Source organism: Grus americana, chromosome 22, assembly GCF_028858705.1.
Source record: "Grus americana isolate bGruAme1 chromosome 22, bGruAme1.mat, whole genome shotgun sequence".
Taxonomy (NCBI): domain Eukaryota; kingdom Metazoa; phylum Chordata; class Aves; order Gruiformes; family Gruidae; genus Grus; species Grus americana.
Window position 1 is genome coordinate 274,484 of NC_072873.1, and position 27,533 is coordinate 302,016.

The window sequence follows — 27,533 nt, forward strand, 5'->3', positions numbered from 1 at the left end:
AAACACATTAAAGCATAACTTAATTCTAGTCTTGTTGTTCACAAATTAAAATCAAGTGTTTTGTGGCATTAAGGTCTGTATTTAGGATTTAATAATCTATCATCATAAAAATATAAACAAATCTCTATTTTAATATCATATTTATAGAGACAATACCATGCTCGTAGTACCGTGTACGAATGTATTTCCATCAGCAAGACAGAACTGAGAGCTACATCCATCAGTTGCCTAGGGACCTAAATAACACTTTGTCTCCATATTTTTTCCTTATTTATTCATTGTATTATCTCCTGCAAGTGCAAAGCTTGCAATCCTATGTGCATATCAGTGTTGTACATACTGGTATCAACAAAACCACTCATAGAACACCAGAAAATAAAACAGATGAGAACACAGATCAGATGGGTCATTTTGTCTCCCTCAAATGATTACGAGCTACTAAAGGAAGAGTTTCTACTATGCCTACTGCATGTCAAACCAAATGAAAATGCTGTACTGAAAGAAATAAAATCCTCTCTATAATATATTGCTGCCTCAAAAAGGGGGGGGAAGGGAGAAAGCTTAGGATGGTCCTTTGATACACAAAAATAAATATCAAGAAGTTTCTCTTTTGCTTCTGCAATGAATTGGTGAGATGAAGAAGAGGCCATTGTATCTGGTTTTCATCCCTTTTCTTAAAGAAGGATGTGGAAATGCTAAAGAGAGTTCAAAGAAGGGCTACAAAAATGATCCAGGGCCTGGAAAACAAGCATTAATGATGTAAGGTTTAAGGAGCTTAACTTATTCGGCTTAATTGAAAAGAAGGTTAAGAGGTGACTTGATCACTGTGTATATCTACCCACACCTTTAACAAGCACCTGATAGCAAATGGCTTTGCAACAATACTGAAAAAAGCAGAACAAGATTTACTGCATGCAAAGTTGGCAGGCAAGTTTTAAAACAACCACAATCACACAATTACCTAGTGATGAGGAAAATAAAACAGTGGAACAGCTTATCAAGTGATGAACTCACCATCACCTGAAATGTTCACAGCTAGTTAAATACTTTTTCAGTATAGATAAGATATTTATAAGACACTATGTCACCCAGCTTCTGGGATAAATTGCATACAAATGCAAGGAGATTGATTGAGCTGGCTGGTTTTTGCAGTCCTTTCTGATCTTAGATCATGTGATTCTATGAGTTTTCCTGATCATCCCTTTAATTCATGGATGCCATAGGGACAACGAAATTGCTGGCCCCTGCAATCAATAGGCTTGTAATGCAGCTTTGTACCAACACAACTCAAATCTCCTGTTTCAGGGTATCATCTGCTCAGCCAAGGAACTGAGCAAGATTGACCCTGCCCTTAACCCTTCAGTATGAGTGGCTAAACTTATTCTTAGGCCTGTTTGCCTTCTTTTTAACTATCAGAGACTGGCTAAAGAGGATGGGGGTAACCCAGAGTGGGCTGATACAGCATAAGAAATGGCAGGCCAACTCATCTTTTTTTGATGTCTGGCTAATCTTCCCACTTCATATGATTAAGGTCAAACTGCCTACCCGATTATTTTTTTTTTTTTTCAGGCAGATTATTGTAGGGAAGCTTTATTTTCCTCTGGAGCACAGCTTGCCAGCATCAGGGTATTCTCTCTGATGGATATTGCTTGCACTGTTGGCTCTCCTGTTTTCTAATTTGTGCCTGTGACGTAAGTTTTCTGAAGGACTGAAATGCCTGATGATACCCATAGCTTAAATAGAGGGCTATGAGTAAAATGTCTTGTCTTGTGGTATACACACAGGAGGAACAAAGAAACTTTTGTTCACTTCAGCTTTATGTAACTGGCAATACAGTGGGAGCCACGCTCACCATCACCTGTCCTGCTGCCAAGTTCCTGCAGAGGTTCCTCCACATTAATCACACTGTTTAATCACCGCCATCTGTTCCAACAGCCAGCTATGTGGCAGTCCCTGGGGGGGACGGGACACCTTACCCGGGGCAGCCAGCGGGAGGCAGGTGGGGCTCGGCGAGGGGCGAAGCTGCCCCCGGGGCGGGGAAGGTCAGACGGCACCTGGAGCCGGCACGGAGGAAGTGAGCGGCGGCCCCCGCCGGGCTGGGAACCGGAGGAGCGGCGGGAAGGGGGCTGGGAGCCGCAGGAGGAGTAACCCGGCCGAGCTGTGGAGGCCATTTCCCGGCGGGAAAACACGCCCGTGGGTGGGTCAGTGAGTGCTGCTGTCGTCGCCGCCCCCCTGAGGAGCGCTGGCGGGGCGGCCTCCGCGCTGCGGGAAGCGGGAGGCGTCTCCTCGTGAGGCGGCGGGGCGCTGGGGGGTAGCGGGGCGGCGGCGCTCCCTCGGGCGCGGGACGGCGTCTGCCTGTTACCGCGGTAACCGGGCCCGCCGGCGCGCGGGCGATCCCCTCCCCAACGGCCACTCGGGCGGGGCAGCGCCGTCGTGAGGGAGAGCGGCGGGGGGCGACCGGGGACCGGGCGGGTTTTCCTCAGCGTCCCGTCACCCGGGCTCTCAGCAGCGGGGAGGCCGCGGCCTGTCTCTCCTCTCAGGCCTCGGAGGAAGGGGGAAGGCCCCGTTGGGGATCCCCGCGCCCTCAGCAAAGCCAGGCCCTGAGGCGATGGCGGTGCCTCTCCCCGGGGCCTTACAAAGGGCGCCTGGGTCTGTCTCGAGGTGTTTCTAGACCCTTTGCCCGCCCCTGGTGAGCACCCGGGGACTGGGGAGCTGGAGGTAACCAGGGCCTAACCTCGCTCCAGCCCTCTGCGAGGGGTGTGGGCCTGCTGCGGCCCCGGGGTATCCGCAGCAGCTCCTGCGGCGCCGGTGGAGGGAAAAGCCAGTCGCTGGGGAGCCGGTTTGGTGCCAGTTTGGTGCGAGGCCTTGGTCATGTCATGCAAGGCTTCTGTGAGAAGTCTCCCCATGGATGTTAGACACGTTTACACAAGAGCAGAAGGGGAACGGTGAGGTTTCTGTTATCTCTTCAGAGACCGCATGTTTGGCATTTTTTGTTTGTTTTTAAAGAGTGCTTCCAGAAGACTAACCACAGAGTTGCAGTGTTTTTAAGTCTAAACCAAGGCGTGATCCAGACATACCTTTTGTTTGTTTGCATTCTGTCTTCCTCATCTTTCAGAGGAAAACATACTCAGTGCAGCATCACACCTGTGAGTCGTAAGCAGGCATAGAACTACACATGTTCCTAAACTCAGGTGCATCTTCTTGTTTTCCTATACTATTTAGTATTTTGATAGATTCAAAGTACAGTGACACAGTAGCATAAGTACTCCAGTCCTCCACTACACGTCATGGTACATGTATCAGACATTGTTCTATGAGTCCATCTGGCACATGCTAATGTTTTGTGGTTTTGTCCTGCTAACAAGGACAAAAAGGGCAAAAGAGACACTAGCAAAGACCAGTTACATTTAAAGCCTTTCCTTTGCCCTTCGTTCACCTCCACTGTTCTTAATATTGTCAAGTTTCCAGAGCTCAGTGGTATCTCTTAAATTGGAATTTCCTTGTTTGTTGAGGTCAACCCATGAGGCTTACTTTAATGATTTTTTTACTGTACATGTAATCTCTTGTTGCAAACAGGACAAAAATAATTCTAAAATGTTGAAAAATATTAATTAGGCAGAGAGGGAATATTGCCCAGGAGCATCAGATTTAAGTAACAGCAATGTCTTCCTTCTGTCAGCGTAGCCATGGCTATTTCCTTTGCTTTCTGCCATTATTATTCTGGTTTTGGTGCCAGCACTGCATGTGGATTCATGAAGTATAGGAAAATAAAGCACTCATTGCCCTGGAGATGTTAAAGATGCAACCTCAGGAGAATCACCATCTGCTATGATAATATAACCTAAATAAGAGGTGTAACCTTGTTTGGCGTTCCTGCCAATCCCATGTGACATGTAGTAATATGCTTAAGTCCCCAAATACTGTTGTAAATCTGTCCCATAATCTACAGTGCACAAGCAGCAGGGATCTAGGAGCAACATCTGCTCAGAGCGTGCACACAAGCTACCTCTTAGTATGTTATGGTGCTGAATAAGGGCCTCACTCCCCCCCCCCCCCCCCCCCCCGAAATCAAGCTGGTTTTAGTGACAATTTAGGTGATCACAGACTCGCTTCCATCATGGATGTAGAACTGACCATTTAACCATTAGTTCAGTTTGTTTGGCTTTTTTTTTTTTTTTTTAAATTGAATCTTTAGGTGCTTTTTAAAGTTATTTTTTTTCTTTTTTGACCCTGCCTTCTCCCTTCTGTCTGTATTATTTCAGCAGTGAGTTTTCATTGCAGACTATCTTGCTAATGTAGCAATTGTGCTGGGCAAATGACAAAGGCAAAGAGCAGATGAAAGCCAACTGGTGTTACCCGTATGATTTAAAGTTGCATTTTCTTTATATAAACAACATGCCTGAGGTTGCTGTTTCAGCTTGCTTTATCCCACCCATGAATCTCTGGATTTACATGTCAGTCTGTGTTCTGCATTATATCTCTTTCCTTTTTCTTTTTGTGTGTGTGTGTGATTCATTATAGTTTAGCATCATAAAGAGAATCTCTAGTGTGCAACACATACAAGTCAGAGATACCATTATAAAATTGCTGTCCTGCAGCGCATGTAATCCCTAAGATGCTTTTAGAGTTCTTCTGTGGCAAAATATCTCCAGCATGCCCCTGAGTGAGCAGTATCAAATGATTTTCAAAGCCTGGGTTTCTTCTTTGTGCAGTTTTAGTTTAGTAATAAACACTGCAAAATCCAGCTCAGGGCTATGAAAATGGGAAGGTCTCAGCCTTATTGGTCCCTTTGGAATGACATGTATTTAAAATCTCATATCAGGATAATGGTTATGAGATTCATGACCTTGTTTGCAAGGGTGTTCTGAACTAACAGTCAACAGTGCCTCACACACAGTTGCAAATTTTGATTGTGAAGCATTATCAAAACAGTATAAAATCTTCCATAACAGCAACAAACCTCACCTGACTCACTGAAGAGTCACACTTGAATTCAGATTGTGTCTGAAGTTGAATAGTCTGTTATTTTGTTCAAAATTACAGTGCGGCCACAACAGGAACTTGAATGAAGCTGAGAACAGTGGTATTTGGGAAAACCAGAGTATCATGGTATTTATGTTCATGCTTTTTGCAGGCCTCCACACTGCCTAAGGGGGAATCTTTTAAGAGCTAGATCTTCACGTGAAGATCTGATTTCATTTTTTTTTCACCATCTGGGAATTGATGTATTCTTAGAGGATCGCAAATTGTTTATCATGTTCTAAAGCTGGATTCTCTTGCATGAAAACTGAAGTGCAAATATAAATGAGAACAGACGGAGTTCAGAAACACTGGAAATGAATACAAAATGGAACAGCAGCACTTCATCATAGGACATTTTAAAATCAGGTCCTGCTGGCTAAAAACACAAAATTGTACCAAGTGTAAAATTCAGAAAAGAAGAAAGCAAAGAAGGAGCAAGAGTGAGCTGCTTTTAAAACATAATTCATTATAATACAAGATGTAATGTTTAGAATTAGAATACATTTATTTAATGTATATATCAAGGTAATTAAAATGAATGGATGTTTGATCCACTGAATTTTATCCCAAGAGTTTTTGTTAATTTTGATGAATAAACTAATGAAATGCCATGTAATTAAAACATGGAAGTAGTTCAATGGAGGACAAAAGTATAAATAGGTTGAAGAAGGGATTCTACCTGTGAACAGAGGATAGGTCCATCAGTTAGTACTGAATAATACAGAGGTCTTAATGTAACATGCAGCTCAGGAAACCTGTTAATTGGTTGTTGCCAGAAGCAAGAATGGCAGATGAGTGAGAGAATCTTTTTGTGCTCTGTAGGATCTCTGCTTTCTGTAACTGTTGGTAGCTTTTGCTACAGGATGTAGATAGGACGGTGGGCTAGGTGTGTGTGCAGAAACTCACCGCAAAAAATGAAGTTGTCATAAAGAGCCTTTATTTGTCAGCTCTGTGTCCCTTAATGTGATAAAAGTAATTTGACTAAGTTTGATAATAACTCTAGTATTGCAGGATTGAAGCAATGAAGGCTTTTGGGTTTTGCTAATTAAAACAAAAAAACCCCTTCTATGCTTCAATTTAAATGAGCGGCATTTGGCAGGTCTGAACTATGCAGCTGGAGAAGCACCAACACTGTCGGACTCCTAGATATGGACTAGTAATTGTCTCTGGTCTGAAAATATTTTCTTACCAGGCAAAACACATAATTTGGTGATGTTTGTTATAATCTATATTTTTACTTTGAAAACCACAACAAACCTTTGTCCTCTGAGGAATGTGGAGCTGCATTTGTGCCCTTTTGATGGGGTTTTCTGTTTTAGCCTTTGTTCTTGGATTTGCTGTGCAGGTTAATGTCTACTTTGCAAGGATGGGTGTATTGTGGGTTGGCCCTGAGCACCAGAGAGCCCGTGTTTGTGTAAGCCCTGCAGCAGATGAGGAATTCAGTTCAAGCCTTCAGTCTGTCCTCTGGCTAAAGAAAAAATAGCCATGGTCAGTCCTCTGTAAGTAGCTATTATGACTGGGAAACTGAAATGCAGAACCAAGGCTGCTACTTACACCCTTGCTTGCCCTCGTAGGGGTCAGATGTGAAGTAGAACTTCTTCAAAGGCTATTTTCATCTCTGCACTGTTTCCTGTGATAAGAATAATCAATGCAAAGAAATGCTGCTGCATAAGTCAGGACTTTATTGCCCAGTGGGTATAGTGAGACCACATTATAAATTTGATGGTTGCAAGCCCAAAGTGAACTTCTGTCCCACCCCAAGTCCTCATTTTACAAATCACATATTCACAATGTATATTTGAATGGTCTTGTTACCCTGTTCTGATTGCTGGCAGATGCTGTACAGCTAATGGTGTCATTTCTGTTACTACATGAGTTGTTAAGTGGGCCAGAAAACAACCTTTAAGATTAAAGTTTAATCAATCCAAGTATTTTCAGAGTGAGCAAGCATAGACTTTTTCTTCTTGAGAATTACAGTCTACTTTTTGAAATCCCTGGCAGAGATAGAATGTTCTGTCAGAAAACGTCACCAGTGAAAAATAGCAGGCAAAGAATATTTTCTGTGGGATGGCATGAGCAACCTTGTACTTTAAAGCTTGTATATTAATTGATTGTTAATGGGCAGCTTTTGGCAGAATTTCTTTTTGGTATGGCCTCAAGAATTTTAATGGACCATCAGTCCAGTGAGTGGAGAAAATATACTTTAAAAACAATAAACAGGATATTCAGTGGTTGTGTCAGTTTCATTGGCTGAATCAGACATGTTCTAGTTTTGGTCAATTATAAACTCTGCATTAACTTCATTAAGAGCAGAAAGATGCATTGCATTCTTCCGACCCCAATGCAATATATTTTTCTGGAATTTTTTTTTTTCCCCTGCCTGACACAAGTGTTTTCAGAAAGAATATATGGAAAGGCAAACAGTAACATTAAAAAATGTGCCCTGTGCATATCGAGGAGTTCATGTTCTGTGACTTGTTTACAGGCCTCTGAAAGTGATTCCCAAAATGTTTTCAAACTCACTGAACATTTTGTATGCAGTGTTTTCACAAGCAGAGAGGCTATTACAAGCTTCAGTCTTATAGGTACACTAGCATATATATATATAAATATGTAGAAAATGTCCTTTTCTTTGGAAAAAAACCCAGTCTATTAATCCGGAACTCATGAAAAAAAAGAATGCTGACAATTGAGCTTCTCGTTTTTGATTCCTATGGTTTCCCTTCTTTTAGTGGCCATTGGTTGAAATTTCCCCAAAGTAGGGTATTCTTCCCAGCCAAGAAGGGGAAGAAAGCTCTGTTTAACAACATGCCTTAAAACAACCAAAGGTAATGGGGGGGGTGGTGGGTGGTGGGGGGGGTGGGGAAGCAGTGGGAAAACTGTAAAGTGCAGGAAAAGCCCTCAGCTTACACTGAGCACAGTCTGTCGCTTCAAAAAAAGGAGTCAGCACAGAAAGGCTTTTCTGTACCCAACCCTTTGTGGTTTTGCCTCCTCTCTTGTGTTTTGGCCGCCTCACTTGAGAGGAGGAAGGGGAATTCTGAATTGCCATGACTTGAGTGAGCTTTAATTTCTGTATGACAAATTTATGCATGTTTTGGCAATCTGAAGCCTCAAAGGCAAGAGCATAGAGCAAGATCTCCCTTCCCCTGATCTGGCATGTTCCCGTTCCAGCTTGCTAAGTATCATTCCCACAAAAATGTCAGGAGTAACTCTCCCTGTAGAACTCCTGCCCTCTTCTAGCTTTGCACCTCATCACTTCTGTTTCCAAGATGCAGTAATAGTAATTCTACAGGACACGCGTTGTAACACAGGGATTGGCAAACTTTCCTGGGGGAAAGAAAGGGCTCCAGACTGTCTTTTATTTTCTGTCCCAAATTTCAAATGTGTTGGGAGAAACTTAGAGACATCGACTTTCAGAGAGGGAAGATCCTACCAGTCACTTTACTGGTGGTGTCTTGCTTTTTGTGAAAAGCAGACTGTCCCTGTTGCTGTTGCACTTAGAATTCGATGGCAGCTGGAAGATGGGAGCTATTGCCCTGTGCAGATGCTTCTCTTGGGATGCTGCAGGTCTCGGGTCCTGGTCCTGCGCTGGCTTTATTGTCTGCCATTCAGGGTCTATCTTGCGATGCCTTTTGTGTCAATGCCAACAACATTAGAGCACATAGTTTCCTAGTATGCGATCAGTAGAAAAATATAGCGGAGCCTTTAGTATTGCTATATACCTAGTATATCACAAAGTGATGCTACCAAGAAACTGGAGAGTTAAACTGCTTAACAGATCCTGCTTTTTACCTTTAAGTACACACCTTATTGTATAAACATAAGTACTGTACACACAGCATGCACTGCAACCTTAATTCTGCTGTGTCTTTGTCCTTCTGTACACACTGTTATTGCTAGATTGTATTTTCCTTAACACCAGGAGCTCTGCACGCTTAGCACAGAAACTAGCTGTTGGAAGATGACAATTTAACAAAGGTTTTTATGCAGAGTGGGGATGAGAGAAGGTTAACATCTTCAGGCAGCAAAGATAATGCTGTAGTCAAGGTCTTCATCTGTTGTAGAGATATCGCTCCCCATGAAGAGGATTTTAGGTATGGTCATCAATTGTGCATGTACCCCACTCATTCTGGGGGAGGGCCACCACCAGGTTAGGGAAGATACCAAATTAGTCATGCTTTTGCACGTGAGGCCTCCATTAATCAAGTCTGTCTGTGTAGCATGCAAGGTTTTATCCAGAACATGGAAAAATACTTGAAAAAACCCTTAGCATATAGCTTTGCAGAATAAATCTACTTGTTGCATTGTACTTGTTGAGGATCTTCCTCTCTGTCTAGTTTTAATACTTGGGAGATGTTCTTAAGTGTTGAAGATTATGACAGCTGAGGCTAAACTTTAGCTTGAACCTAATCCCAGCCGTTCCTTCAGAAAGCTACACGGAGAGGAGACAAAACCATGTGGAAAATACAAAAGCTTGAAACTAATCCTATATGACTAGATGCATAAATTAAAATGTCTGTGTGACTGCTTTTATTTTGAAATACTGTTTTATGGCACAGGTTTAAACTCTGGATTCACTATTGGGTATCTCTCTAATTCAAAATTAAAAGCAAAACATCTACCAGCCATGTCAGGGTTCACTTCACTTGGACACGTCCTTTGTTTAAAATATCTTGTGTTGCTTTGTTCATCCAGTTCAGATTCTTGATCCATTCCAACTTCATGGAGGTGCTGTTGAGCTCTCTCTCCCTATGTATCCTCATAGCTTTTTTAGCTTCCCAAGTCCTCAAAGTCCTGTACAGTTCATGAGCCTTCTCTCCCTCTCTCCATTTCTCCTTCCCTTCTCACTGTTGCTGGCTTTGTGCTTTTCCCTTTGTTCTAAGCCGTTCCATGTGCTTGGAATAGCTGTCCAAGCAGAGTTCACAAAGACCCATTTTTTTTCTAAAAATGGTTCTTAAGACTGAACCTATTTCTAGCCACTTTCCAACTCAAAATTCCATACATCATCCTGTGTATGTTTTGTATTGATTTGTGTGCTCCTTTGGTGCCATTAGACTGAATTTTTGGAGCTGACTCTTGCTTGTACAGTACATTTTACCTAGTGCACATTGCTCTGCTCATCTAAAGCTCTATATAAATAATGAAAATGTACAGGGCTTGCTGGCACAAGTCGGTAGAGAGCTACATTTCCTGAGGCTCTGCTTCAGAGCTCTGCTTTGTTTTTGAGTCTGTTGTGCAAGTATTTTACATAAAGCTTCATGTGAGCTTCAGTTCTGAGACTCATCTGTCTTGCACGTTACGTAAAGTACACACAGACCTGTGTTGCACCAGAGTATGCAGAATGCAAAAAAGGCTTAGACAGCTTCCTTTCCACTCCCATCTCTTCCTCAAATGCAGAAATAAAATAACAGAGAACCCTGCCAAGAGTATGGGAGTGAATATCATTGTCCTGAAAACATGCAGAGCTGTGCGAAGAAGGTGTGTCACCAACCCACGGAACAGCTGGTTTTGGCCAACAGGCAAGCTGTGTGAACGAGCTCGAGAAACACCTGCTTAGAGTGACTGTAGTTGTAACTTTAGGATATAAAGCAAATTTGGATAAAAAAAAGTGTGCATTGATTAAGGAACCCATTTGCCATACAAACGGTGTCTCAAGGCATGGTCAACAGCGGCAACCCTCCTGGAAATTTGCCAAGTTGAGTTATTTTTGCATTGCAAAGTGCCTTCAGATAATTTTTCTGAAGGATGCTATATAAATAAAACAACTGCCTGATTGATTTAAAGTGGATCTCTTGAATTTTGGCTCACCTTCTACAAATTACACGTGTCTAAATTTCCCTGCTTCAAAAATTAAACTAGCTATATCATGGGTGCAATGAGATTAATTTTATTACACACAATAGTTCATTAGTGAAGTAGGAGCAATTTCATGTATTTATGCATAGCCTGCCCAGAATTTTTTTACTGCAGCTCTTTCAGATGTAAATAAAAATATAATGCTCATTGAATTGCTTATTAGACAGCATACAGTAATAGAAAGTGTTTATGGTATTGTGCTGTAGGTTGTATTTCAAAATTCATAGGGAACATCAGGCTGAAACTGGCACTGGGGACCAAATCCATGATTGAGGGCTGACGTTTTGGCCAGTAGCGTGGGCTGGCCAGAATAACTACAGAGGCAAAAGGTTGAATCATTCATTGCACCCTACATCCGGGCTCTGCAGCATGCTGACAATGGCTTGCACATGCCCTGTGAAAAGCAGAAGCTTAAGCTTAGTTCTAGAAGCACTAGGAATTCAAACGGGCTGAGCCTTTGCAGCCACCACTCTGACCAAGTCCCGTGAGGAAGTCTCTATCTTTATCTTGTGCTAAGGGGGGGGGCAGCATTTGTAGCTGAGAACTGCCGCAGACTCTGCACTGGATGCAAAGGAGAATGTATTAGTGTTGCATAAATTCACATGGAGTGGTAGCCATACGTTCGTGGCTGCTTACTGAAGATTCTCTCTGTTTAAACTGCACGATGTTTATGTGCCTGCATCTGTTTTTGTCGAGTGGGTACCATATGTGAATATGCTTTTTTTTTTTTTTTTTTAACGCCACAAGTATCTTTGTAGCCCAGTTTATTCCTACATACATAAGAGTAAGAGCAGCTGGCAGCTGGATGAGACTAGCAGACCTGTTAATGTCAATCCTGAGTCAGTCAGCAGGATCAATGTTTTGAGGCAGTTCTTTCTCCCAAGTGGCTGATCACAGGAGCTGCACAGAGATTTCTGCTTCTAGAACTGAATTCTTTTTCATTATGCGATAACATCACGTTGCAACACAATTAGAGGAGCTATTCCTAATCCTGCCTGCCTTTGCTATTATTTTCAGATCTCTACTTGGTAATAAATGTGTGTCCTCTTGAAAGACACACAAATGGTGACGATGAAATTGTATATTTTCAGCTAATTACAGCATAAACCTGTGCAGCTTTGTCTGGTTTAATGCCGTTCTCATTCTTTTCTGCTCAGAACTGTTAAGACTATGGAAGGTCACCTTCTGATAGGAAGCATTGTGCTGAGGCCATGAAACTCACCTCATGTTGGACCACAGAAAAATTCATCTGTATGTTCAGATGTCATTACTGGTCCTGCTAAGCCCTTGGACTCACTTGAGCACTTTTATAGAGCCTTTATAAATTCAATTATTTCCCTTAAAAAAGATTTGTGTATTTTTACTTGAGGAATAAAGTGGATATTATCTGCCTAAAAGATACAGCTAGGGAATGGTTAAGTCTCTTAATATCCCTAGGTGGGAATTAGGGAACAAGAATGGATGCTTTGTAAGGAATTACTGGTTATTACTGCAGACTTCTGAAAAACAGACATGAAATTAACAGTTGTGTGTCATTTCATTACTGCTTTGGCAGTCTGCTTTCTTTTTCTTTAAGGGTAAGATGGTTGCTAGGGCTTTGTAGTGAATAACCTTTTTGTGTTCAGCTCAAGGCGGAGTGTAATTATTTTATAATTTTGGTTCGTGGGGCCATTTTAGACATTTTCAGGAAAAAAAGAACTCAGCTTCTGTTAACCCCCCTTGTACTCAGTTGCCAGTCATTGGCATGCCACAGGAACAGAAAGAGAAGCTCTGTCTCTGTCCTCATCATTTGCACTTGGTATTTGCCTGAGGATCTGGCTACCACCAGTGAGATGAATGCGGACTTGACGTTGTTACAAGCTGGCATTGATTGACTTTGAAAAGTGAAGTTCCCTGCCAAGGCATGTGTCTGGTTTAGCAGTGTAATCACTGTGCAGAAATGAGGTGGTGGACAGCAGCTGCTAGAAGTAGAGGAATTGCACAGTGGGTTAAAGCTGACTTCCTGCAAACCCACATAACTCTTTGGCTTCATGGGGAAAACTTACAGGAGTCAACAAACTTACTCTTCCATGTGGTCATAGTAAATTTCCCCCTCATCAGACTGGGGTTTTAGGACATGACAGGTTTTTAGTCTTCTCTGTCAGGTAGCCTGGTAGAGCTGTGTTACAACTGCACTCAGTGGGACAGGGAGATGGGATAAGGGTAGGCTCTATCAGATGGAAAGAGGGTGTCTCAAACACAGGTATCTCCATCTGAGTTGCCTGTCTGAACCCAGGTCTTCTACATGCACAGCCCCACTGGTACACATTACCTCCCACAGCTTCACTGTACCTCACGTCTACCAGGTAGAGTACCCTTCTCTTTCTGTTTTTTAATGTGCTGTAAGAATGCAGTTACACATCTGCTGTGCCTTGTACCTTATTATTTGATGAACTGCTTGCAATCAGTGTTGCAGACATTATGTTGTGGGTTTTTTTTTTTCCTTGCTAGTTGCTTTGCTACATGTGCGAAGTCTCAAATGATATGAATGCTAACAAAAAACCCTGTAAGTTAGCCTTGCTGGGAGCTATTTAGAATTACAGATCCCATGTATTTATGGGTTGGAAAGCGTTTAAAATGAGAGGAAACATATTCTTGCTTAAGGTGTGTCTGTAACTTGGGATCCATCACTTCTGCATGTTGCCATAGCAACGCTGCAATGGCATGGGAGTTACTCTTATGGCTGATTTCCGAGCGGAGCGTGGCTGGAGCTGGCAGGCTGAGTTACCAAGCAACCCGCTCCTATGATCCTGTAACTAGGAAATGTAGCTGGTGCTTTTTAATATTGCCCGTGATTTTAATCGTATGTTCATTCTGTCAACTTTTTTTGTCTTTTTAGTGTGAAATAATTACTACAGAAACATCCCTGTTTCCTGGGGATTTCCCCCCCCCCCCCGCTTTCCCTCACTTGAACGTTCAATGTGGGAACCTTCATAGGAAGGCAAAGACAACAGTCTATTTATTTAAAAAAAATAAATAAAAATGTTCTATTCAACATGTGATGCTGCCGAGTACTTAAAGTGATGCCATTGCACTGCATGAAAAGAGATGCATCCTTAGCTTCCCAGGTTTGCAGCTGATCAGATGTCATGTTTCAGGACAAGCCTCCCAAAATGCAGGTGTTGAAAAGCTTTTTGAAAGTTTTTTTTCCTAGTTCCTGCTCTGATACTGGTTCCTTTTGTGGTTTTATATTCCCTGTACTTCAGAGGGCTTTTGATAATAACCTACCTCATGGAGGAGGATGTGAATTAGCAAAACTTAGGAAATCATTACGAAGATGGATGATGAAATTAAAATGTAAAGTTGTGTTAAATATTTATATTGTAGTCATATCCTACCTGAGATTGCCTGTCTCGTCCCCTCTGATAGACAAACGGATACAGCGGCATAGTCCATATTGCCAAGAACAGTTACCTTGATTTGAACAAGAGGAAATAGTTTATACAAGGATTAACTTCAAGCACGTAACCCCTCCTATTTAAGCTAATAGAACTATGCACATGTTTAACTTTAGTGACTTTATTTTATCATAGACCAGAGACCTGCCAAGGGTAGGTATGACAGACTCTAGATGGGGGGTGTCAAAGTAGGTGTCTCTTCAGAGGCTGAAATGTGTGTTGCAGAGGTAGGATCCCAGTGAGGTGTAGAGTTGCACACCCACAGATTGAGGCGTGCGACATAGTGCCCATGTTCAAAGAGCAGAATAAGGCTGAGATGAAATCACAGGGAAATGCATTGATTTGCTGGTTTTGAACAATATTGTGGATGTCCTTGTATTTTAGGGATTTTCTTAATGCTGGCAGCTGGAGAGGAGGAAAGAACATGGCATGTTATGCCCAGGGGTTGCAACCTGCCAGCGTATCGTTTTGAACTAGCTCCTAAACATCCACTAGCAAGTTGATTGCATGCTTTTTATGACCTCCTTTCATATGCAGTAACCCATTCCTTCACATTTCATGTGCAACCCGTGAGTGCATCGGACCTTGAAAACCACAGGGGTCTCTATGTCAGCCTCTCAGGTTATTAAGCAAGAAGGTAGTTAATGACCTATTGTGGTGGCAATCCTTTCTGTCCTCTGGACAAGGGAAATGAGCAGTGAGGACTTATTTGATGTGTTTGATGGTGTTGCAGAGAAATTGCAAATTCTTGTCTCTAGCAACCTTCCCGTAATATATTTCAGAAGCCAACGTGGACGAGCATACACAGCATATACTGCAGTTGGATTGCTAGGTGCTGTTTGTCAGGGAGGTCAAAGGTAGTCTGTGAAGTGCCAGATTTAACATTGTGCCCAGCTTTTCTTGTTTGCTAGGGTAAAAAAAAAAGGAAAAGCAAACCAAACCTAAGGTATCTGTTTAATTTTTCAAGGGCAAACCCCATCCTAACCTTGGCTGTAGAATTTGTACATCCCAAAACCAGAGATTAAATTGTGCACATACTTCTTAAAACAGATGTAAACATTATTTTTGGTTTGGTTGTACAGTTTCTATTGGGTTTGGTGGTTTTTTTGGTGTGTTTTATTTATTTACTAACAGCATGTAAGAATTCGTTCGAATACAACAAGACAGGTTCCTAGATGATTTAATTTGGCATCACTCCACTGTCCTGAAATGGGCAGTACTAACGTGTTACACCAACTGTAGCTGTGGCTCTTCACGCTTGTATCAATTTTATTTTAAATAACAATCACACCTGCCCACAGTGATATTTAACGTTACTCAATCCTTGTAAAAATGACAAACTTAACATCGACACTGAATTGACTGTGATTAGTCACATATGTCAGCATTAACAAACGATGACACTTAAAAATGCCCTCTGTACTTTTATTTCAAATTTTCTGTTATGTTGTGCTGTGCACTTACTATTCCCCCAGGAATGCTCATTGTCAGGGAGGTAATTTCACATCCCACCTATTTAGCAGATAGATTGTGAAAGTTGATATTTGTTGTTTTGAGAGGATAGATTTTTATTACCTTCAAAATAACTGACCATCCTTATTTTAATCAGGTGTGTGGGCCCAGCCTTCACTGAGACAGACCAGATGCTAAATCTTCATACTTCCTACAATCTCAATGCAGTCTGTTGTCAGCTGTAACTGGCTCTCTTAATATTTTGTAGTAAATGTCAGGTGAGGAACTGACAGTTTGGAAGGTAACAATTTCCCATTTATCCACAGTCAGTGTAATACACGAGTGGGGACTTACTGCCTGTGAATGACCATTGCTGTCAGTCCAATTTAAAATCTGTTCTTTTCCGTACTTCTGGAGGGATTCTGCCTGTGTAATTTATATGTAGATTATAAAGGATACAGTGGCAGTAAATTCAAGTCTACATTCAATTTATTAGTTGTATTTTAAATATTTGATCACAGTGAGGCTAAAGATTCAATACCAATGTGATATGGTACGATTATGCATTACAAATGACTGCAGTATTTGAAATGGGTCACACGGGGGGAAAAAGATCCTTACATTTGTGAGAAAATGATAGCTACACGTATGCTGCATTTCAAGCCTAAATAAATATCATGTGCTGTTTACAATCTAGGAAAGGAATATAGGCCTCCAGATAGGAAAGAGAAGAGAAGGATTAAGATCATCTCCTTGGTAAACACCCGCAGCAGCCCGGGTGAGGCACAAACAGAAGGTGTGCCTGGGTCAGAGGTGTGAGGCAGTGCAGCCAGGGTCGATGGCAGAGGACCTGCGCTTACCTGTGCACCTCCTGGCACGTCTCTTCCTTCCCTGTGCGGTGCAGCATCTATGTAACTAAGGTAGTATAGCACCAGAGATACAACTTTGGATTGCTCTTGTGTTTGAAACTCTTGAGCTGCCTTCAGCTCTCATTCACAGAATAAAGCTTTTAATACTTGATTTCCTTTCTCGCGCTCCTTCCTGCGCATGCATGAAGAAACAAAGCTGAAATATGGGTGTGAAAAGGTGTCCTGTATAAAGCAGGTCATGCCTTTATTTACTGTGGTACTTTCACTCTGTTCATGCAACAGGTGGAATGAGGCCTCATATTTGTATGCAGACATCTGCCGTGGCTCCATTCTTTGTCATTCCTCTGCCTGTATTCCCATTGAACCAGATTTTGAAAAATATGCCAAACATCTGGTGAAGTCAGGACTCTATGAGTTTATTTTAAAATACTTGTTCATGAGTGTTACAGTTTTGCCAGGTGGTGGTCACCGTTGAAAAATCTGTCCCTAATTTATTATGTAAATTATTCCCTTAGGTTAAATGGATCCACTGGTAAGTTAGCATGCTACCTAGTATGAGTTATGCTGGTAGAATCCATCCTGGTAAGACATACCCATTTGACTAAATTATATTTACATTCTCTGCTCTCTTTATGTGGTGGTCATCCCCCTGTGAGTCATCTGAATACATTCCAGGTTATGTGGGAATCTCTTCATGGCAAAATGTTGAATTAATGAATTTTGAGCAAGAGAAACACAGCATCAAAAGCCAAGACACACAGGGAATAAGGAACTGGAAACAAGAGTGCCTCATCTAAGGAGAAAAAAAAAAACACCAATTATTTATCTACTGTTTTGTTAAAGGATTACTTTTCTTCTCAGACATGAAGAAAGCGGTGTAAGACAAACATGCTAGCAGCTACTATCCATGTTAGCTCCTTTTTGTGCTCAGTATGACTCATCGTTTTCCAAGGATGCTGCTTCCTCCGCAGGTATTTACAGGTTGTTTTTTAGGAAAACTTACAGTTTACAGACTGCCCACTGAATTTCCATTTTTATTGCAGAGTCATATTATTATTGCATAATGGATCATATAATCACATAGGTTCTGCATTTAGTGCTCAATTAAGGAAAAAATGCATTAGCTATTCTGATATTACTATGTCTTTTGCCATAGATCTTTAACATGATGTAGTGATACAGCCTGTATCTCTGTATGTTGGTAAGGCTGGTGTTCTTCAACCCCGCTGCTCAGCTGAGACTGGAAGGGGCTGATGTCCCTTCATGTAAGCAGTCTTCTCTTTTTAATTCTAGAAACACGGCTGCTGGTCTTGAAGAGCTCTAGAGTCTTCTCTGGAGCAGGAACCTGACATTTTGTACCAAAGTAGCCTAAAACCAGCCTCAAGGTCATACTGCCACTTGAAAAATTAATGCATCAAACATTTAACACCTGGTAAGTACTGCAAGTGTTACTTTCAAAACCGAAAGTTATTTTCATTTGGAAAGTGTTACAAAGCTTGACAGTGTTTCCCCCACATTCATACTGTCTTCCAGCTGGAAAAATTTGGAAAATAATAGTGAAGTATGTGTGTATGTCAGGAGGGAGAGCTCGCTGTTCAAAAGCCTGAAGACATGTTTGGAAGCAATTGTTTTCCAAGTACAGTTGAAATTAAATGAAATCTTATTTTTTCTGATAAAAATATTTTTGTCAGAGTATTCTAGCCTCTTCAAATTCTCCTACCGATGATGAAGCATGGAGGAGAGAAAAAGAATTTGCTTTTCTTATTTCCTCCAAACAACAAACCAAAAGACTATAGGAAATGCCATTAAAACAATGAAAATGGTGTTAGAATTGCAAAGCCAAGGATTTAAGCAATAGGAAGTGAGGGAATTGAGGCTCACATTGGATTTTATTCATCACTTATGCCTGAGCTGCTTTTGCCACAGGCCCCATTTGCTTTTGCATCGCCTATTGGGTTGTTATTAACACCAAGGCAAAGTATGCATAAAACACATAAACATTACTTCCTTAGAAATACCAGAAGTTGACTGCGCAAGAATAAGTAACTGTGTAAAGCAGAGGAAACAATACACTGGACTCCTGTCTTCCAGCTGTTATCTTTTCATTTTACTTTTAACTTGTTTGCCTGCAGTTGTGTGTTTACATTGTGCTGTCAAAAGCCCCAGCAGTGGAGCTACAATATTTTCAATGGAGCCGTGGCAGACATAGCTAAATTACCGGTGTAAAGAACCTTTGGCTTTTTTACAGTACTGAATAGATTTGTCATGAATGCTTAGCAAAAATAGCATCTGGAAGGCCAGTTGGAAGCAAAGGAAAAGGGGAGGACCTTTACTGCATGTGAATAAAATTGTTAGCTGAGAGGCAAAAATCTCTTTAGATTGGCAGCTTCTACCCTCAACAACTGTCCCGACAGCTCAGCCACACTCATCTGCTCAGCTCTCTGTTCCAGAAACCACGATTTTTAGTTCCGTTGATGCTGATGAGGTTAATGTATGGCTCATGGTAATGGCAAGTGAGTTCTTGAATATCCCCCAGAAGGTTTAGCATTTGTTTTCTAAATGGAGAGAAAAACAAAAGGGAATGCTGCTAAAATTATCCCTTGTATTCTAAACAAATGCAAACAGCTGTGGGAGCTCTGGCTGGCTTTGATGGCCGGTCCTAGCTTCAACAGCAGGTTAATTTGCCCCGCTCTCACCTGTCAGTGTCACTGCCATGAATTAAACAAACTATAGGAAATGTAGGGCAACTGAATAAACAAGCTGCATTGAAATAGTGTTGGCTGAGTAAATGACTAGTTTAATGGCATCCACTGGAGAATGGTTTTGTCAATACCAGTAATACTCCAGTATTACAAATAAGGACAGTTTGGGACTATAGAATCAGCATTTGTCAGGTTATGGATTTTTTTTCTTCTGTATTGAAAGGGAATATAGAAGGTGCAGGACAACTAAAACATGGTTTGCCTGGCTGGGAGGCACACGATGAGGAGCGGGTTGCATGGTGTTGCCTTTGTTGTGTGGCAACGGCAGAGGCTACGTTGGGAACACCTAGTGCCAAACCTTAGCCTGTGTAATCTCTGTCCCTCCTCCAGGAAAATTCCCTCTGGGTATTTATGGCCAGTTCTAAATGTGTGTTTGAAAACTTACTTTGGAGAAAGGTCCCTAATTTTCGAAGCCTGCTTGTAGGGAAAGAAATTAGCCATTATTAAGCCTATTTATAGGATGGCCATTCAAGTACCCCTACCTGGTATACAGTAGATGCTCTGAAAGCTAATTAACTAAGTAACTAGAGCAAACCCGTTATTAGGAATGCAGGGAAGGTAATGCTGACAGAAACCAGCAACAGGGGCGAACAATTAAGCAGATGGACAGTTCTGCAAATGACTCTGGAATTTACAGTGGGAAATGTCTTTTGAAGGCAGGGGAGTTTTGTTATTTATTTGAATGGAGCCAGGATTTCACCTTGAGCTTTTGAGGCCAACGGGGACTGTGGACTTATCTAGTGTGACCTCTTGAAAAACCTGCGTGCTACAGGGTAGAACGGCTTATCTGGGATACAAAACTCCTGGAGAAAAGAGTTCATAGGATGCAAAAGCAGGAAGATTGGGCCAAGATGGTCTCTGATTAGGATCACCCAACCCTTTTTCTTGTGTGTTTTTTCTTGTTCCTGTATGAAGGGGAGGAAGAGGTTATGCTGTGCCCTCAGTCTAATATGGCTGAAGCTACATAAGTGGTGGGAAAGGTTAATTTGCACGTAATCATCCTTTTCTGTACTGTTACACAAATGGTTTTTAAAGCTTAAGCGCTTATTTTTAGGATTGTCAATATGCAGCTCTCTTTATTGGCCCACAAAAAATGTAAAAATAGATGGATGGGGACTGTGCAGATGTATGTAAATAATTCTTGGCAAAACCTGTTATATATTCCTCAAATGCTAAATCTTAAGACATTTCACTCTTTCTCTCATTTCCAGCTACACGTTTTGCTGCACTTAATCTTTTTATATGAGATCATTCTCAAATATTGAATATTGCAGTTTTTAAATGGTTTTCCTGGTGCTAGGTTGTTTGGTTTTTTTAAGCTTCTTGGGTGTCATAAATATTATTTCTATAGTTGAACATCAAATGGATTACTTGAATTAACAGCACCTGCGTCCTCAGTCACTTGCTGCTGTTGTGCTATGTCGTTACTGGTGGACTCTGCAAAGCATATTTGAAGAATGTTTTCCTCTTTAACTTGCTCAGATATTTTTCTGTTCATATACACAGGTTTCATAGCTGAAACTTGCAGCATGTTTTGAAGGCAGCCAAGAAGGAACTTTAATGGCTCTCCTGGAAGTTGTTCAAAAACCGCTCCCATTGACTGCTTCAGACATTGTATAAGGCCCCAAAAGCAGTCTCCAGGGAGGTGTAAGGTAAGGGATGAAAACTTGAATACTGTAGGCCTATATTAAGAATGTTTTTGGAAGGTGATACTAAAACTTCTAAGTGTATCTTCTTGCTATACAAAAAATGTATCTAAATCTTAAACTTTCTGAGTTCTTTTCTGTGTTAGTTTGGGCCCTGTACCCTGCTCTGTGGCTTTTCAGAAATTCTGGTACCCCAGCCATTAGTTTCAATAGTCCCTTTTCCCTCAAGGTGTAAGAATTATCTGCCTTATGCTCGAAATAGTAGTGATTGAGAAACTGTTTCAAACTCCAGCAAAAACTAGCCCTGCGCACCTCTTGGTGAACCTCCTCTCTGCCATAAATCCAGCTTGGCTCCCTGTACCTCCTGCCGGGGTCTCACTGTCTTCCTCCAACAAAGAAAAATCATCCTGCTGCCTCGACACATGACTGTTTTCCTTCAGAGTCGCTCGGACTCTGAGGTGTTTTTATATGTTTGCTTACTTTTCCTATTCAGCCTTGATCAAATCATCTCACCAAGCTACAAAGAGTCTCTATTTATTACCCATATGTAAGGAGCAAAGCACAAAACAGAGATAATGCTCCACCAGGACACATTGAAATCACAGCTTATTCTCTATAGGAATATTCTAATTCCTGCTCAAATCTGAATTCTTAAGCACTATTTCAGGCTTCCTCCTTTTGGGACTACCTTAACTTTAAGCTCTTGAATGATTTGATTTCAGGAACTGGCTTTTTCTCTTTCTTTCTTTTTTTTCCCCTCAAGTTAGTTGTTCTCACCTTTGATTTAAATTTTCATTTTCTGCACCCAAACTTTTTCAGGACACAGCTCCTGAAGCTATTGTTATAAAAGCTGGATTACAAGCTTACTTTTGCCTCCCAGGTCACAGACTTTTGCAGGTTTATTAACAACATGATCTCAATGATCTCAGGAACACTTAATGAGTCAATTATTAACTCAAATTAAAATATAAGCCACTTCTGCTGGAAATTATTGTCTGACGGTAGACAGCCTAAGCGGTGGGATAGAGACAAACTTCAGGCTCCATCCACCGAAGAGCATTAGTGTTACAGTGGGGTTATGCTGCCAGACCTCTGGCTGTAAGGAGAACTCATCACGACCAATTCAGGGTGACCTTTGTCAGCCACCGGTCCTTCTGCTTGGGAGTAACAGGAGTCCTCAGTGTTCCCCTAACACGGGTCGTTTATAAATAGTTTCCTGTCTGACCTTGCCTCAGTCTTGCCTTTCCCCTCGTTCCAGACTCCACCTTTGAGCTGAGTGTTTTGGTACAATCAATGTTCCCTGTGCATCCTAATCATGGGTGCTTGTAGTAACAGATTGGACAGATCTCCTCTCCTTCATACCAGTGGCCTGCCCACTGGTTTTCATTCAATGGAAGAGTGTGAATGATCTCCATCTCTTCAAGAAGGGAGTGTAATTTGGGGTGTGGGCAAAGTAAATCTACAGGAAAAACAGGCTGCTTTTAGTGTCTTTCTCCTGATTCTGACTGGAACAAACTAGCGGGGTGCTTCTTGTCTGTTTGAGCTCCAGATGACGAAATGATGTTTATTCTCTCTTCGCACACAGCCTAGTCAAGGGAAGTGTCTTTATTCTGCAAGTGGCAGAAGAGAGAGATTATCTTTTCATTTTGCATACAGGGAGGTTCCTTGGTGGAAGAGGAATTGTTCCCTTGGATTATTTTCATCTCTGTGTGCTTAAAATTCACTTTTATCATGTCTCATGCTTGGTCTGACTTTGTTGCCTCTGTGCTATACCCTGTTGTTTCCTCCTGTCTTTTACGGTGATTCTCAGTATTCAAGTCCTATTTGAAAAATACCTCCTAAATTTGAGAGACTAGAGAGCTGTTGGACGAGCATTTTTACACTTTTGGGAGAAGTGTCCCGGTGTCATATGGGCTTTAAAATCAAAGCAAACTCTTGATAAGACTTTGTGCATGTGGTCTGTCTTTATAAACCTGTAGAGTGTCTGTGTGTTAGCCCTACCTTACAGATCTCTATACCCTCCTGGTCTTGTGCCTATGTTCTCAAGACTTGTTCTTACCTCTGGGAAATTCTGTGTTGACATTAGCAGAAAAGGTAAACACTGAGCACTTCTGAAAATGCTGGCTTCTCCTCTGCATCTGTGTTGTTACTACCCTTTGGGCTGTACTGCCTCCACTAGCTACTTTTTTCTTTCTTTCTTAAAAGATTTGTCTGTCTCCCTAAATTTGTTCCTAAAATCTTTCTCAAATAGGAAGACTTATTCAACAGTACAAATTTGTAAAAGAAATTAATTCAAGCAAGAAGTTGACTGATGTTTCTTGTGAGGAGCTGCTGTTGTTGAGTATGATATTTGCACCAAAAGAAGAGGTGGAAACAATATGACTTTCCGCTGTGGTGACTGAGTATAGAAACATTCTTAATTCCAAATCGGAGTGGATACAAACAGCAACTCCACGTACAGAGCTTCCTTGAGGGAAGCAGTTTGCAGTCCTTTCACAGGAGAGGACAAAACCTGGCTGGCATTAATTCACACTTTCTAGACACAGCAGCCAGTCTCTTTCCTTTAGCTTGTGATATCTTGGGGCAAAGTCACTTATGCCACAGTGCACTGAAGGCATTGTATGAAGGGTATTGCATTACTATATTGTCAGGAGTTTAGAGTGTTTAATCACAGCAGAGAGATTATTAGGAAGTTCATAGGAAAAAAACCAGCTTCAGCCATGTCAAGCCCAACTGATATAATAGGTGTCCCCATGGCTGTGGCTGCGGTGAGAGCTACCCAATAGTGTTGTCATTGGTTATGGTGGTTTAGTGGTTCTTTTGCCACCTTTTTTTTTTTCCTTTTTCCCTTTGTACTACCGTCCTGGCTCTGTCAGAGAACTTACTTTCAAATGCCTTCAGAACATCCAGTAGCAACACTTGTCTTGGGTACAGTGATATCCTTGATCACAGTACTGTGTTGGAGCTGTGGTTGGTTGTTTTGTTTTTTACATGCTTGAAAATGGCATGCAGATTACTGGTGAATCGCTCATTTTTTTATAACATGAATAAAGTAGTCGCTTCAGTTCCTCACAACCTCACAACACACATGCGTTTGTTAATGCTTAAGTTTCCTGAAGACCTTCTTTCATTAGGCAGTGTCTCCTCATACTCTATACCCATTCTGTTTAGAGCAGTGATTTTTGAACTCTTTATGTTCAGAAATGTTCCAGTGGGGGTGCTGGTCCCCTGAAAACTCCATGTAAGCAGACCGCTGTATGGACTTGTCTGCAGAGGCTGTGCCTGTTATGGGGTTGCCAAACCCACTAGCCCAACAGCTGAGGCTGCTGCAGCTCCCTGTTCCCAGGTGCCTCTAGTAGTGCTGGGAGGAGCCGGTCTGGGTGCTCCGTTCTCTCATAGCTCATGGGGGGGTTCTCTGCCTGTCCATTTTCCTCTGTGCTCCTTTCTTTGAGCATTTTATCACATATCCGAATACTGTCTATGTAGATATGCAGAGCTTGCCCATGTAAAAGGAAACCAATCGCTTTGTTACTGTCTGCAATACTGAGATGTCCATGGTCCCACGGATGACACTAAATGGTTGTGGGTTGAAAACCCTGGACTGAATTGCATTGCCAGAAAGAGTTATTAACCGTTGGCCTCTCTCAGCTGTACAAGTCATGCTATAACCTCTAACAGTTCTTGCCGCCTCTCTGCTTAAGAGTTACCTGATTACTTATTTAAAAGACTTTGTGGAAGAAGAGTCAGGGACTATATATATGTCATTGCACACACACCTAAATATTTCAACGTAAGAGTGCTGTGGAGGTTAGAGTACTGATAGCAGCGCCAAGTGCCCAAAGCTGACCACACGTTTTCTGTACTTTTCTTGCTGTGCCTTGTTTGAGTAATCAGGACAATTCTCTGTTAGGCATAAAATGAAAGTAAATGATTAAAATAAAGATGTGCTGAGCTACTTGACAAGACTTGAGTACAAGGTACAGAATCTGTGGGTGTTTGGCACAGCCCCAGCACTGCAGATATTTTAGCTCTTGCTTATTTTTGATTCTGTTCAAATATGACTTACCTTAAAAAAAAAAAAAATTAACTGCAAAGTATCTGATGTTACACAACAGATATTCATAATGGAAAAAATGGTGTGACAAAGCTGTAGGCACAAGTTGTAGGGCTCAAGTGGTGTTCTGAATTATCCAGGCTTCAACTCATTCTGGAGCGCTCGGGCAATAATTGATTGCATACAGTGTGGTTGGTGATATCAAATCACCCTCTTTCAGAGAAGACATGCACAGAAAGGGTTCAGACAGCCACACTGTCATTGGTTGCATTCACTCATAATCCTTTGTAGATTTCAAAAGCAACTAGGATGGGATGCTGAAGAAAGCAATAATATTCCCAGAGGGATTTACGCATGGAAATCCTTCCTGGGGATGAGGCAGCAGAGCACCTCTAGTACATCTCTTCCAGTTCGCTACCCAGTGCCCAGATTCCCTTTTCTCAGGATCCCTGCAAGATGACCCGGTGATGTAGAAACTGCATTTCATATTTTTTTGCATCCCAAGGGATACATTTACTTTAGGTGACCGTTTCACTTGCTCATTCTGTTTCTGGCTAAAATAGTAGTGAAAGGGACAGAAAGCTGTGGTAGAGGACCCTTCCCATCCTGCCCATCCCAGGATGCATTTTAATGCAGAAAGTTTGGAGATGCTCCTGGTATCTTTTGCCAGGAGCATGCACACAGCGAGTCTGGGGGTAGCAGAAGCAGCAATCTGTAGCTCTTTGGGGTTGCCTAGTTAAGTTGCAAGTCCATTACCAAGCTTTGTTTCTCAGTTGCAGGTCTAGGCTGCAGGCATCACATCTGGACCAGGAGGAAGAAATAACTCTCATGTGTGGGCTGCTGTTCAGTATCAGTGCAAAACCAAGACATGAGAAAGAGGCGAGGGTTGGGATAATAACTGCTAGCAGACAGCTGGGATCGACTGAAGTAAGGAAACCGTTAAAAAGGAATCGCAGCATCAAAGCATCATTTTTCACTTTGTAAATTCAGCTCAAGTATGTCTATGGTGTCATTTGTCCTGAAGATTTCAATTCCTGTGCTCCATCAGAGTGCTAATGTCTCTAGAGAGGGACCTATCACTGAACTGCAGGCATCTCCAGGGTGTAAAACAACAGCAGCTCATGAACATGTGAGAAAGAAGTTTCAGTAAAATAACAGAGCAGTTGGGGAGGACTGTAGGAAGGCTGTACAAACAACACAGCACAATAAGCCAAGCAAGCTGCATCTTGATCATGTTCTTGCCTTTGAGATACGTGATTCTGAAAAAAAAAATTGCCATTGTTATCAGTACTGCACTGGGGTGAACACACAAGCTTTGCAGATCTTTATAGCCATCACCTGGTGACAGGAAGCTGTCAAATGAGAAATGCAGTAATAGTTACAGTAGACACTGAAGACGAACAGTGAAAATGATGAGCATTTCATGAAAGGAAAGACACCCCCCCCCCCTTTCATAATAAGAAAATCTTTTGAGGATAGTCCACATGTTTCAGCGGCAGCTGCTTTGCTGATTATTGCAGGCCAAAATGTTATCTCGATACACGCCTACTTAACAATAGCAGTTGGGTTAATGAAGAGAAGGTTACACTTTGGTTCATGTGCCTTTTGAAAAGTGGAATAAACAACTATCTTTATTCCCTTGGGAGAAAAAAAAAGTGCAAATTCTGCCAGCTGTTTTGTAATATGAGAGTGCTTTACATGGTGTATTTTCACAGCTGTCTTATCAGTTTCCTAAAATGAATCAGGGTGGAGCAAACAGTTTAGGAATGTCATGAAAAAAGGATTTGGAGCTTTGCTGTGGTTCATGATAATGATGCCCTCTTGGGATAGTGGATCAGAGTTGGAAGATCCTACTGGAGATAGGAATCATGCTTGTAAAATATTCTCACACAAAATTCAGCAGCTATTGCGTCTAAACTCTGGATGGAGACATCCTCTCCACTCTTTATGGTGGTTTGACTTGGAGCATTTTTCAGACGGAAGGTGTTTCCACATGTCCTGCTGTGAGATTTGCTTCTGCAAAACACGGCAGTTCCTGTCGCTGTAACTCATGTTGGTGGGAGCTGAGGGATCTTGAAACTCTGTGGACCTGAGCGCTTGCTAGTTGAGATCATCAGCTCCAACTAAACCAACTGCTAAAGGTCAGGTCTTTTCCCCACTGAAGATGGTGGGAGAACCCTGAGTGATTTCAGTGGGTTCAGCATCATAAACGAAACCCCAGAAATAGAGGGAAGGAAGCATTTCAGTGCTGTTACATCCAGAAGAAGTTACTGTGCTGTTTCCCTGTCATCAGTGTTGCTGTTCACTTAACAAAATAACCACTCAGGCCAGTGCTCTCATACAGCGCTCTGGATTTTGGTGTAGGCAAGCAATTAAAAAAACCAAAAACTATACTGATTTATTGTGCGAGTTGCGCAGGAGATGTGCTCTGCTGG

General features: G+C 41.8%; 1 long non-coding RNA gene across 1 annotated transcript; it reads left to right on the forward strand.

The window, feature by feature from the left end:
• The first annotated feature begins 1,983 nt into the window (after window positions 1-1,983).
• LOC129195340 (uncharacterized) lies at window positions 1,984-27,486 on the forward strand. The gene is made up of 4 exons (XR_008573893.1): window positions 1,984-2,201; window positions 17,930-18,068; window positions 20,905-21,050; window positions 25,872-27,486. It is a non-coding gene; the product is annotated as an uncharacterized LOC129195340 (long non-coding RNA).
• The last annotated feature ends 47 nt before the right edge of the window (window positions 27,487-27,533 follow it).